At 44.9% G+C, this 12,684-nt stretch overlaps 1 pseudogene; it reads left to right on the forward strand.

Moving 5' to 3' along the window:
• Positions 1 to 1,870: 1,870 nt before the first annotated feature.
• LOC110312257 (splicing factor YJU2-like) lies at positions 1,871 to 11,812 on the forward strand (annotated as a pseudogene).
• Positions 11,813 to 12,684: the final 872 nt, after the last annotated feature.

The following is a 12,684-nucleotide window of genomic DNA, read 5'->3' on the forward strand; positions in this document are numbered from 1 at the left end:
TACACTTTAAAAAAATAAGAACAAATATATAGTATTTTCCTTCTGAGAATCTAAGGCTAAGCCTAAGGCTGCTGGCAAGCAGACCTTGGAGGCTTCTTTTGGAACAACATGAAGAATTAGGCAGAATTAGCATAGTAATTGGTTACGGATAAAAGACAGAGCCAGGAGTGTGAAAACCATTTGTTTTCCTAAGGGATGAAGCATCCCAGATCCATCTTTCCTCCCTGCCTTATCTCCCGCCTCAGTCAGCACACTTCTTGCTGGCCCCTGGCCCAGTCGCTGAACCTGCGTTGTCTCCTCCAGCAGAGGCTTCAGGCTGCCGTTAATAAGCATCATGATGTCAAGGCTGAGTTCTACTTCTGCCAGCACTGTCTTAAATCATAGACTGCTTATGTCATCAGCAGCAAATGCTCCTGTACTTCAATTTTTAGAAAATTGTAAATCATCATTGTGTCTTTTGAGGGGAAACCTTTCTGCCTGGAGGGAGGGCGTGCTGTTCAATGCTGAGACACTGAGCAAGGGCTTCGGGAGAACTGGCTTACAAGCCTTCTTAAAGTCTTAGTTCAAGGAGCCATCCTCCCATTGTTCCAGGTAAAGCCTTCTGTGGAGCCTCAACGCCCATGCCAACGAGCCTCTAACTATCCGGGCCATTCACAGTGGCCCAAAGACAGCAGGGAGATCCCCTGAGGAACGACTCAGACTTGAAGTTCTGTTCCAAGTAGGAACCTCCAGGGTCCTGCTCCTCTGAGACTCCTGGGTGCAGGCTGAGGGCAAAGAGAGCCGGGAGAAGAGTCATTTCCTGGCCTTCACTGTCCCAAAGCCAGAACAAAGGGGTCCCTGGAATGGAGCAGGGACAGAGGGAAGAGAGCACTGTTCAGAGGAGCCTGTGGCTGCCCTGGTGATCCAGGGCCAGTTCCCCGCCCCTCCAACACCCTCACCTCTGCCAGGGTGCTAACAGCTGCTCCAAGGGCAGCTGCCACTGGATGGACCCAGGTGGTGTGAGGTCAGAATAGGACCAACAGTTCCGGGTGGCTCAGAAGGAGTGGCCAGATACTCGCCCTCCATGGGGCAGAGAAGGCTCAGAAGGTCAGCTTGCCCCTGTGTTTGCTCCATTATTCCTGGTTCTTAGGTCTCCCTGGGTTGGGACCTCAGACAGAGTGGAGGCTGAAACAAAGATCAGATTTGTGTGGCTGCTATATGGTGCTTCAGACACTCGCTTCAGAACCCTTCTTCCTTCCTTCCTTCCTTCCTTCCTTCCTTCCTTCCTTCCTTCCTTCCTTCCTTCCTTCCTTTTTTCTCCCTCTCTTCTTCCTTCCTCCCTCCCTCCTTCCCTCCCTCCTTCCCTCCCTCCCTCCCTCCCTCCCTCCTTCCCTCCCTCCCTTCCTCCCTCTCCCTCCATTCCTGTAGTGCCTATTCCTGGTTGTCAATTTGACTGTATATGGAATTAACTGCAATCCAGAATTGGAAGGCTCACCTGTAATCCTGACCTTGAGGCTAGGAGATACACATTTTCGACCTGGAGATCTTGAGGCACAGTGGCCATGAATCTGAGGAGACTGAGGCAAGAAGATCTCTGAGTTCAAGGTCATCCTGGGACAAAACAAGTCCCAGACCCAGGTGTGGTGATACACACCTTTAATCTGAGCCACACCTCATGCTGGAGACCTACATAAGGACATTGGAAAAGGGAAGATTCTCTCTTCTTTGCCTGCTTGCCTTGTGGGACTGAGCAACTGCTAGATCCTTGGACTTCCATTAACAGTTGCCCATTAGTTGGACTATAGACTAAGCAGAGTTACTGTGATCAGAGAAAACTCCACAATGACAAAGAGAACAGCTTCTTTGCTTGTTTGTTGAACAGGAAGAGAAGATGTCCGAACGGAAAGTTTTAAACAAATACTACCCACCTGACTTTGACCCATCGAAGATCCCGAAACTCAAGCTACCCAAGGACCGGCAGTATGTGGTGCGGCTGATGGCCCCCTCAACATGAGGTGTAAGACTTGTGGAGAATACATCTACAAAGGGAAGAAGTTCAACACACGAAAGGAAACAGTCCAGAACGAGGCCTACCTGGGCCTGCCAATCTTCCGATTCTACATCAAGTGCACTCGCTGCTTGGCCGAGATCACCTTCAAGACGGACCCAGAGAACACGTGTGGTCTCTCTTTTTCCAGCCTGGAACCTGCTTGCTCAAGGGTGGAGTTTTCTGCTCATTCGTTCTGCCACGCCCACTGCTGGACCCTGTCGCTTTGCTGCTTGGAGACACACACACGTGTTCACCCTGTTACTTGATCCCAAGATTATTTGGCGGGAAATCGGGTTCCCTCCCCCTTCCTTTTTAACTGGATGTCAAAACTAGTAAAATTGGGCTTTGAACAGGATGATCTTGCCTTGGCCTCATTCTTTCTCCCTCCCTGTCTAGCTTCCTCTTTTTTTCAGCTCGAGCTGCTATCCTCAGTTGAACCTTTCACGTTGCGGACTGCTGGTCGGGCTGCAACAGTTTGGCGCCCGAACAGGGACCTGAAGAATGGCAGAGGGATGCTAAGAGAAATGGCTGCTGCTGTGGAGCTCCACAGGAAAGGATCTTCGTATCGGACATCGAAACAGCGGACAGGTACACATACTAGCACTAGCTTAAAATTTCAGTTTTGTAAAGTGTTGCTAAAGATGCGGTAGGATACGAATTAAGTTTAAATCAGTGCTAACCCAACGCTAGTTCTGCTTGGGTCAGCAACGTGTTAATCGGAACTAGATACAGAAACAGGTGGTGTGCCGCAGCTTTTTAGAAAGCTGCTTAGGTAGAAAAAAAAAAAAGGGTTTACAGTCATGGATCAGGCGGTTGCTTTTAGTTTTCAAGAGTTGTTTCAGGCTAGAGGAGTAAGGCTTAAAGTACAATTAGTAAGAAATTTTTTAGATAAGATAGATAGCTGTTGCCCATGGTTCAAGAAAAAAGAAATGATAGATTGTAAAACCTGGGAAAAAGTTGGTGAGGCCTTAAAAATCGCTCAGACAGATAATTTTACCCTAGGCCTCTGGACACTCGTAAATGATGCTATAAAAGATGCAACTTCTCCAGGGCTAAATTGCTCCCAGGCAGAGCTTGTGGTATCTCAGGAGGAGTGCCTATCAGAGAAGGCCTCCTCAAAAAAAGATCTTCTTAACTCAAAAATTGATAAATGTGGAAACTCTAATGATGAACTGAATTTTAACAAAAATCACTCAGATAGAGGAGTTGCCCATTACTTTAATGAGAATTGGTCCTCTTGTGAATCTCCCGCTTCACCTATAGTCCCCACTTCGAGAAGTGCTACTCATAGGAACACACGGCTAAGCGAGTTAGAGTTTGAGATTAAGCTTCAGAGGCTGACTAATGAGCTTCGAGAACTAAAAAGGATGTCAGAAGCAGAGAAGAGTAACTCTTCTATAGTTCACCAGGTGCCACTAGAAAGAGTTGTGAGTCAGGCTCGTGAAAAAAGACAGAATATGTCTAATACGCTAGCCTTTCCTGTGGTCGAAGTAGTTGATCAACAAGCTACTAGGGCCAGACATTACCAGACCTTAGATTTCAAGTTGATAAAAGAGTTAAAGGCGGCTGTTGTGCAATATGGTTCTTTCAGCCCCATTCACTCAAGCATTACTGGACACAGTTGTGGAGTAACCCCCTCAAATTGAAAGACTCTTTCAAAGGCTACCCTGTCAAGAGAAAATTTTTTGCTTTGGGATTCTAAATGGCGAGACGCCAGTAAGAAAACTGCTGCTTCTAATGCTCAGGCTGGTAACTCAGACTGGGATAACAACATGCTTTTAAGAGAGGGTCCATATGAGGGACAGACAAATCAGATTGATTTTCCCATTGCAGTGTACGCACAAATTGCGACAGCCGCACGCCGTGTTTGAGAAAGGTTGCCAGTTAAAAGAGATATTGGTAAAAGTTTAGCTAGCATTCGACAGGGTTCTGATGAACCATATCAGGACTTTGTGGACAGACTATTGATTTCAGCTAGTAGAATCCTTGGAAGTCCAGACACGGGTAGTCCCTTCGTTATGCAATTGGCTTATGAAAATGCTAACGCAATTTGCCGAGCTGCAATTCAACCACATGAGGGACAGACAGATTTGGCGGGATATGTCCGTCTTTGCACAGACATCGGGCCTTCCTGCGACTTCTCGCAGGAAACCCACGCGCAAGCAATGTTCTCGAGGAAACGAGGGAATAATGCATGCTTTAAATGTAAAAGTTTAGATCATTTTAAAAATAATTGTCCTAAAAACAAGGGCGCCCAGAGTAGACAAACAGGCCGTGCCCCAAAAATATGTCCCCGGTGTGGGAAGGGCCGCCACTGGACAAAAGATTATAAACATAAACCAAGGGTTTTAAGCCGCCCAATGCCGAAAAACGAAAAAAGGGGTCAGCCCCAGGCCCCAAGTTACTCAAAAAAGACAGCTTATGGGTCTATAAATCTGCTGCCCAGCCAACAAGATCAGTTCTTAAGCTTGTCAGGTCAAACCCAAAAAATACAAGACTGAACCTCTATTCCACTGTCCACGCAGTATTAACCCCAGAAGTGGGAGTCCAAACTCTGCCTACCGGAGTCTTTAGACCACTGCCCGTAGAAATCTGTGGCTTTGTCTTAGGACGAAGCAGTTCTATTATAGAAGGCCTACAGATTTATCCAGGTGTTATAAATAATGATTATGAGGGAGAACTTAAAATCATAGCCGCTTGCCCTCGTGGTGTTATAACTATACCGGCTAATCAGAAAATTGCTCAACTTACTTTGATCCCTTTACGCCAGTCACTGTATAGATTCTTTGAAAATGAGGAAGGACAAAATAACTTTGACTCCTCTGGCGTAAATTGGGTGAAATCTATCACTAATCAGAGACCTAACCTTAAATTGACTCTTGATGGAAAAGGCTTTGAAGGATTAATAGATACCGGGGCCGATGTAACGATTATAAGAGGGCAGGACTGGCCCTCAAACTGGCCCTTGACTGTTTCCTTGACTCACCTTCAAGGAATTGGGTACGCCAGTAACCCAAAACGTAGTTCCAAATTGCTAACCTGGAGAGATGAGGATGGGAAATCAGGAAAGATTCAGCCGTATGTTATGTCAAATTTGCCTGTGACCCTGTGGGGAAGAGATCTGTTGTCACAGATGGGTGTTATTCTGTACAGTTCTAAGGAGATGGTGACTGAGCAGACATTCAGGCAGGGACCCCTGCCTGGTCGTGGACTAGTAAAGAAGGGACTACACCATGGAGCACGGGGCCACGCGCAACTTCCAGGCGGAGAAACTTTTGGAAGAGGAGGAGAAGCACGTGCAGAAGGAGCGAGAGGATGAGGAACTGAACAACCCCATGAAGGTCCTAGAGAACCGGACGAGAGACTCCAAGCTGGAGATGGAAGTGCTGGCAAACCTGCAAGAGCTGAAAGACCTGAACCAGTGGCAGGCACACGTGGACTTTGTTTTTTTGTTTTTGTTTTTTGTTTGTTTGTTTTTTTTAATTTTTAATATTTTTTATTACATATTTTCCTCAATTACATTTCCAATGCTATCCCAAAAGTCCCCCATAGCGCCCCCCACTTCCCTACCCACCCATTCCCATTCTTTTGGCCCTGGAATTCCCCTATATTGGGGCATATAAAGTTTGCAAGTCCAATGGGCCTCTCTTTCCAGTGATGGCCGACTAGGCCATCTTTGGATACATATGCAGCTAGAGACAGGAGCTCCGGGGTACTGGTTAGTACATCATGTTGTTCCAATTATAGGGTTGCAGATCCCTTTAGCTCCTTGGGTACTTTCTCTAGCTTCTCCATTGGGAGCCCTGTGATACATCCAATAGCTGACTGTGAGCATCCACTCCTGTGTTTGCTAGGCCCCGGAATCGTCTCACAAGAGACAGCTATATTTGGGTCCTTTCAGCAAAATCTTGCTAGTGTATGCAATGGTGTCAGCGTTTAGAAACTGATTATGGGATGGATCCCTGGATACGGCAGTCTCTAAATGGTCCTTTCATCACAGCTCCGAACTTTGTCTCTGTAACTCCTTCCCTGGGTGTTTTGTTCCCAATTCTAAGAAGGGGCACAGTGTCCACACTTTGGTCTTCATTCTTCTTGAGTTTCATGCGTTTAGCAAATTGTATCTTATATCTTGGGTATCCTAAGTTTTGGGCTAATATCCACTTATCAGTGAATACATATTGTGTGAGTTCTTTTGTGATTGTGTTACCTCACTCAAGATGATGCCCTCCAGGTCCATCCATTTGGCTAGGAATTTCATAAATTCATTCTTTTTAATAGCTGAGTAGTACTCCATTGTGTAAATGTACCATAATTTCTGTATCCATTCCTCTGTTGAGGGACATCTGGGTTCTTTCCAGCTTCTGGCTATTATAAATAGGGCTGCTATGAACATAGTGGAGCATGTGTCCTTTTTACCGGTTGGGACATCTTCTGGATATATGCCCAGGAGAGGTATTGCTGGATCCTCCGGTAGTACTATGTCCAATTTTCTGAGGAACCGCCAGACTGATTTCCAGAGTGGTTGTACAAGCTTGCAATGCCACCAACAATGGAGGAGTGTTCCTCTTTCTCCACATCCTCGCCAGCATCTGCTATCACCTGAATTTTTGATCTTAGCCATTCTGACTGGTGTGAGGTGGAATCTCAGGGTTGTTTTGATTTGCATTTCCCTGATGATTAAGGATGTTGAACATTTTTTCAGGTGCTTCTCTACCATTCGATATTCCTCAGGTGAGAATTCTTTGTTCAGTTCTGAGCCCCATTTTTTAATGGGGTTATTTGACTTTCTGGAGTCCACCTTCTTGAGTTCTTTATATATATTGGATATTAGTCCCTTATCTGATTTAGGATAGGTGAAGATCCTTTCCCAATCTGTTGGTGGTTTTTTTGTCTTATTGATGGTGTCTTTTGCCTTGCAGAAGCTTTGCAGTTTCATGAGGTCCCACTTGTCAATTCTTGATCTTACAGCACAAGCCATTGCTGTTCTATTCAAGAATTTTTTCCCTGTGCCCATATCTTCAAGGCTTTTCCCCACTTTCTCCTCTATAAGTTTCAGTGTCTCTGGTTTTATGTGAAGTTCCTTGATCCACTTAGACTTGACCTTAGTACAAGGAGATAGGAATGGATCGATTCGCATTCTTCTACATGTTAACAACCAGTTGTGCCAGCACCATTTGTTGAAAATGCTGTCTTTCTTCCACTGGAAGTTTTTAGCTCCCTTGTCGAAGATCAAGTGACCGTAGGTGTGTGGGTTCATTTCTGGGTCTTCAATTCTATTCCATTGGTCTATTTGTCTGTCACTATACCAGTACCATGCACTTTTTATCACAATTGCTCTGTAGTAAAGCTTTAGGTCCGGCATGGTGATTCCACCAGAGGTTCTTTTATCCTTGAGAAGAGTTTTTGCTATCCTAGGTTTTTTGTTATTCCAGATGAATTTGCAGATTGCACTTTCTAATTCGTTGAAGAATTGAGTTGGAATTTTGATGGGGATTGCATTGAATCTGTAGATTGCTTTTGGCAAGATAACCATTTTTACAATGTTGATCCTGCCAATCCATGAGCATGGGAGATCTTTCCATCTTCTGAGATCTTCTATAAATTCTTTCTTCAGAGACTTGAAGTTTTTATTATACAGATCTTTCACTTCCTTAGTTAGAGTCACGCCAAGATATTTTATATTATTTGTGACTATTGAGAAGGGTATTGTTTCCCTAATTTCTTTCTCAGCCTGTTTATTCTTTGTGTAGAGAAAGAGAAATTGATTTGTTTGAGTTAATTTTATATCCAGCTACTTCACCGAAGCTGTTTATCAGGCTTAGGAGTTCTCTGGTCGAATTTTTAGGGTCACTTATATATACTATCCTATCATCTGCAAAAAGTGATATTTTGACTTCATCTTTTCCAATTTGTATCCCTTTGATCTCCTTTTGTTGTCGAATTGCTCTGGCTAGGACTTCAAGTACAATGTTGAATAGGTATGGAGAAAGTGGACAGCCTTGTCTAGTCCCTGATTTTAGAGGGATTGCTTCAAGCTTCTCACCATTTACTTTGATGTTGGCTACTGGTTTGCTGTAGATTGCTTTTATCATGTTTAGGTATGGGCCTTGAATTCCTGATCTTTCCAAGACTTTTATCATGAATGGGTGTTGGATCTTGTCAAATGCTTTTTCCGCATCTAAGGAGATGACCATGTGGTTTTTGTCTTTGAGTTTGTTTATATACTGGATTACGTTGATGGATTTCCGTATATTGAACCATCCCTGCATCCCTGGGATGAAACCTACTTGGTCAGGATGGATGATTGTTTTGATGTGTTCTTGGATTCGGTTAGCAAGAACTTTATTGAGGATTTTTGCATCAATATTCATAAGGGATATTGTTCTGAAGTTTTCTCTCTTTGTTGGGTCTTTTTGTGGTTTAGGTATCAGAGTAATTGTGGCTTCATAGAATGAGTTGTCCCATAAGTTTGGGTATGTTGTGGCTTCATTTTCATTGAACTCTAAAAAGTCCTTAATTTCTTTCTTTATTCCTTCCTTGACCAAGGTATCATTGAAAGAGTGTTGTTCAGTTTCCACGTGAATGTTGGCTTTCTATTATTTATTTTGTTATTGAAAATCAGCCTTAGTCCATGGTGATCTGATAGGATGCATGGGACAATTTCAATATTTTTGTATCTGTTGAGGCCTGTTTTGTGACCAATTATGTGGTCAATTTTGGAGAAGGTACCATGAGGTGCTGAGAAGAAGGTATATCCTTTTGTTTTAGGATAGAATGTTCTGTAGATATCTGCCAGATCCATTTGATTCATAACTTCTGTTAGTTTCACTGTGTCCCTGTTTAGTTTCTGTTTCCATGATCTGTCCATTGGTGAAAGTGGTGTGTTGAAGTCTCCCACTATTATTTTATGAGGTGCAATGTGTGCTTTGAGATTTACTAAGGTTTCTTTAATGAATGTGGCTGCCTTTGTAATTGGAGCATAGATATTCAGGATTGATAGTTCCTCTTGGAGGATTTTACCTTTGATGAGTATGAAGTGTCCCTCCCTGTCTTTTTTAATGACTTTGGGTTGGAAGTCAATCTTATCAGATATTAGAATGGCTACTCCAGCTTGTTTCTTCCTACCATTTGCTTGGAAAATTGTTTTCCAGCCTTTCATTCTGAGGTAGTGTCTATCTTTTTCTCTGAGATGAGTTTCCTGTAAGCAGCAAAATGTTGGGTCTTGTTTGTGTAGCCAGTTTGTTAGTCTATGTCTTTTTATCGGGGAGTTGAGTCCATTGATATTAAGAGATATTAAGGAAAAGTAATTGTTGTTTCCTGTTATTTTTGTTGTTAAAGTTGGCATTCTGTTCTTGTGGCTGTCTTCTTTTAGGTTTGTTGAGGGATTACCTTCTTGTTGTTTCTAGGGCGTGGTTCCTGTCCTTGTATTGGTTTTTTTCTGTTATTATCCTTTGAAGGGCTGGATTCGTGGAGAGATAATGTGTGAATTTGGTTTTGTCGTGGAATACTTTGGTTTCTCCATCTATGTTAATTGAGAGTTTGGCTGGGTATAGTAGCCTGGGCTGGAATTTGTGTTCTTTTAGTGTCTGTATAACATCCGTCCAGGATCTTCTGGCTTTCATAGTCTCTGGTGAAAAATCTGGTGTAATTCTTATAGGCTTGCCTTTATATGTTACTTGGCCTTTTTTTCTTACTGCTTTTAGTATTCTATCTTTATTTAGAGCATTTGTTGTTCTGATTATTATGTGTCGGGAGGTATTTCTTTTCTGGTCCAGTCTATTTGGAGTTCTGTAGGCTTCTTGTATGTTCATGGGCATCTCTTTCTTTAGATTTGGGAAGTTTTCTTCTATAATTTTGTTGAAGATGTTTGCTGGTCCTTTGAGTTGAAAATCTTCATTCTCATCCACTCCTATTATCTGTAGGTTTGGTCTTCTCATTGTGTCCTGTATTTCTTGGATGTTTTGAGTTAGGATCTTTTTGCATTTTCCATTTTCCTTGATTGTTGTGCCGATGTTCTCTATGGAATCTTCTGCACCTGAGATTCTCTCTTCCATCTCTTGTATTCTGTTGCTGATGCTCGTATCTATGGTTCCAGATTTCTTTCCTAGGGTTTCTATCTCCAGTGTTGCCTCATTTTGGGTTTTCTTTATTGTGTCTACTTCCCTTTTTAGGTCTAATATGGTTTTGTTCATTTCCATCATCTGTTTGGATGTGTTTTCCTGTTTTTCTTTAAGGACTTCTACCTGTTTGATTGTGTTATCCTGTTTTTCTTTAAGGATTTGTAACTCTTTAGCAGTGTTCTCCTGCAATTCTTTAAGGGATTTTGGTGCTTCCTCTTTAATGTCTTCTACCTGTTTACCAGTGTTCCTTTGTATTTCTTTAAGTGTGTTATTAAAGTCCTTCTTGATGTCCTCTACCATCATCATGAGATATGCTTTTAGATCTGTGTCTAGCTTTTCCGGTGTTTTGGGGTGCCCTGGACTGGGCGAAGTGGGAGTGCTGGGTTCTGATGATGGTGAGTGGTCTTGGTTTCTGTTAGTAAGATTATTACGTTTACCTTTCGCCATCTGGTAATCTCTGGGGTTAGTTGTTATCGTTGTCACTGTTTAAAGATTGGAGCAGACTCTGTGTTCCACTCACCCGAAGTCTCAAAATCCTGTGGCGGGTGTCGTGGGTAGCTGGCGGGTGTCAGCCGACCCTGGGCTCTAGCTACCCTGGTGCTGGTCCGGCCGGAAGAGGCCTGTGACCCTACTCAGGCGGGTTTTCTGCTTCCCTAACTAATGCAGTCTCAGGTCCCGCGTGCAATTGGATTGGAGCAGAAGCTGTGTTCCACTCACCAGAAGTCTTAAGATTCTGTGGCGGGTGTTGTGGGTAGCTGGCGAGTGTCAGCCGACCCTGTGCCCTAGCTACCCCGGTGCTTTTCTGACCGGAAGAGGCTTGTGGCCCTACTCAGGCCGGATTTCTGCCTCCCCAACCAAAGCAGTCTCAGGTCCCGCATGATTGGACTGGAGCAGAAGCTGTGTTCCACTCACCAGCAGTCTCAAAGTCCTGTGGCGGGGGTCGTGGGTAGCTGGCGGGTGTCAGCCGACCCTGCGCTCTAGCTACCCCAGTGCTGGTCCGGCCAGAAGAGGCCTGTGGCCCTACTCAGGCCGGTTTTCTGCTTCCCTAACTAATGCAGTCTCAGGTCCCGCACGCAATTGGATTGGAGCAGAAGCTGTGTTCCGCTCACCAGAAGTCTTAAGATCCTGTGGCGGGTGTTGTGGGTAGCTGGCGAGTGTCAGCCGACCCTGAGCCCTAGCTACCCCGGTGCTGTTCTGATCGGAAGAGGCTTGGCCACACGTGGACTTTGAAGCCATGCTGCGGCAACACCGCCTGTCTCAGGAGCAGTGGCGACAGCAGCAGGAGGAGGAAGATGAGCGGGAGACAGCTGCCTTGCTGGAGGAGGCTCACCATCGAAGGCTTCCGGATGAATTCGACTCAGAGGATGAGGCTCCACCTTCCCGACTACAGGCAGCTGCAAGACCCAAACTCACAGCCATCCTCCACAAGGAACCAAAGACCAAGAGGAAGGCAGAGGCCCTGTGCAGCAAAGCACAGTTGGCAGGCTTGGTTGTACCAAACAAGGTAAAGACAGAAGCCAAAGGAGGCTCAGAGCAAGTCAAGGTGCCCGCCGCTGGTGCCCCCGAGAACAGGAAGGCAGCCAACCCTACACCCCAGACATCTGGTGAGTCCTACCTGAGCCAGCTGGGTGTATACAGGGATAGTGAGCACAGTGACAACTGAGCATCAGTGATGCCCACCGTGGTGTCATAGATCCAAGAAATGAGGAGGAGGTGGAATCAAGCAAACAGGAGGCCTCTGGACCATTTCTGCCATGGTCCTGGCAGGGTGTGGAGAAGCAGTGTCCCCAGGCACCCCAGGACAGACAGCCTGGTCCACTCCTTCAGTCCTTGAGTTGTGCGGAGCTTGTTGGCCGGTCCCTTTCTGTCATAGATATGAACATTGTCTGACATAGGACAGGGGGCAGGGATCATTGGCACCATCTCCCAACCATGCACAAGGTCTGGGGCTCCACCTGCATGTAACACAGTAGTACTGTAAAAACAACAAAAAAACAAAAACAAAAACAAAAAACAAGAAAGAATAGAAAACCAATTGAAAAACAAATAAACAAAATGAAGCAGAGTTATCCATTGTGATGGTTTGTATAAGCTCGGCCCAGGGAGTGGCACTGTTGGGGGCGTGGCCTTGTTGAAGTAGGTGTGTCACTGTGGGTATGGGCTTTAAGACCCTCATCCTAGCTGCATGGAAGCCAGTCTTTTCCTAGCGGCCTTCAGATGAAGATGTAGAACCTTCAGCTCTGCCTGCACCATGCCTGCCTGGATGCTGCCATGCTCCCACCTTGATGACAATGGACTGAATCTCTGAACCTATAAACTAGGTTAAATGTTGTCTTTTATAAGATTTACACTGGGCATGGTGTCTGTTCATAGCAGTTACACCCTCACAGAGACAGCCCCCCCCCCCCGCCAAATAACAAACTAAAACAGAAAAAACAAACCTGTGGCCTCACACTGTAGCTGTAGTTGGTGTAAAATTCACTATAGCTAAGGTTGCCCTTGAACCTACTGCAATCCTCTTGCCTCAGCCTCCTT

This window comes from Mus caroli, unplaced genomic scaffold (assembly GCF_978045245.1).
Source record: "Mus caroli unplaced genomic scaffold, Mus_caroli_1 scaffold_18, whole genome shotgun sequence".
In the NCBI taxonomy this organism is placed as follows: Eukaryota; Metazoa; Chordata; class Mammalia; order Rodentia; family Muridae; genus Mus; species Mus caroli.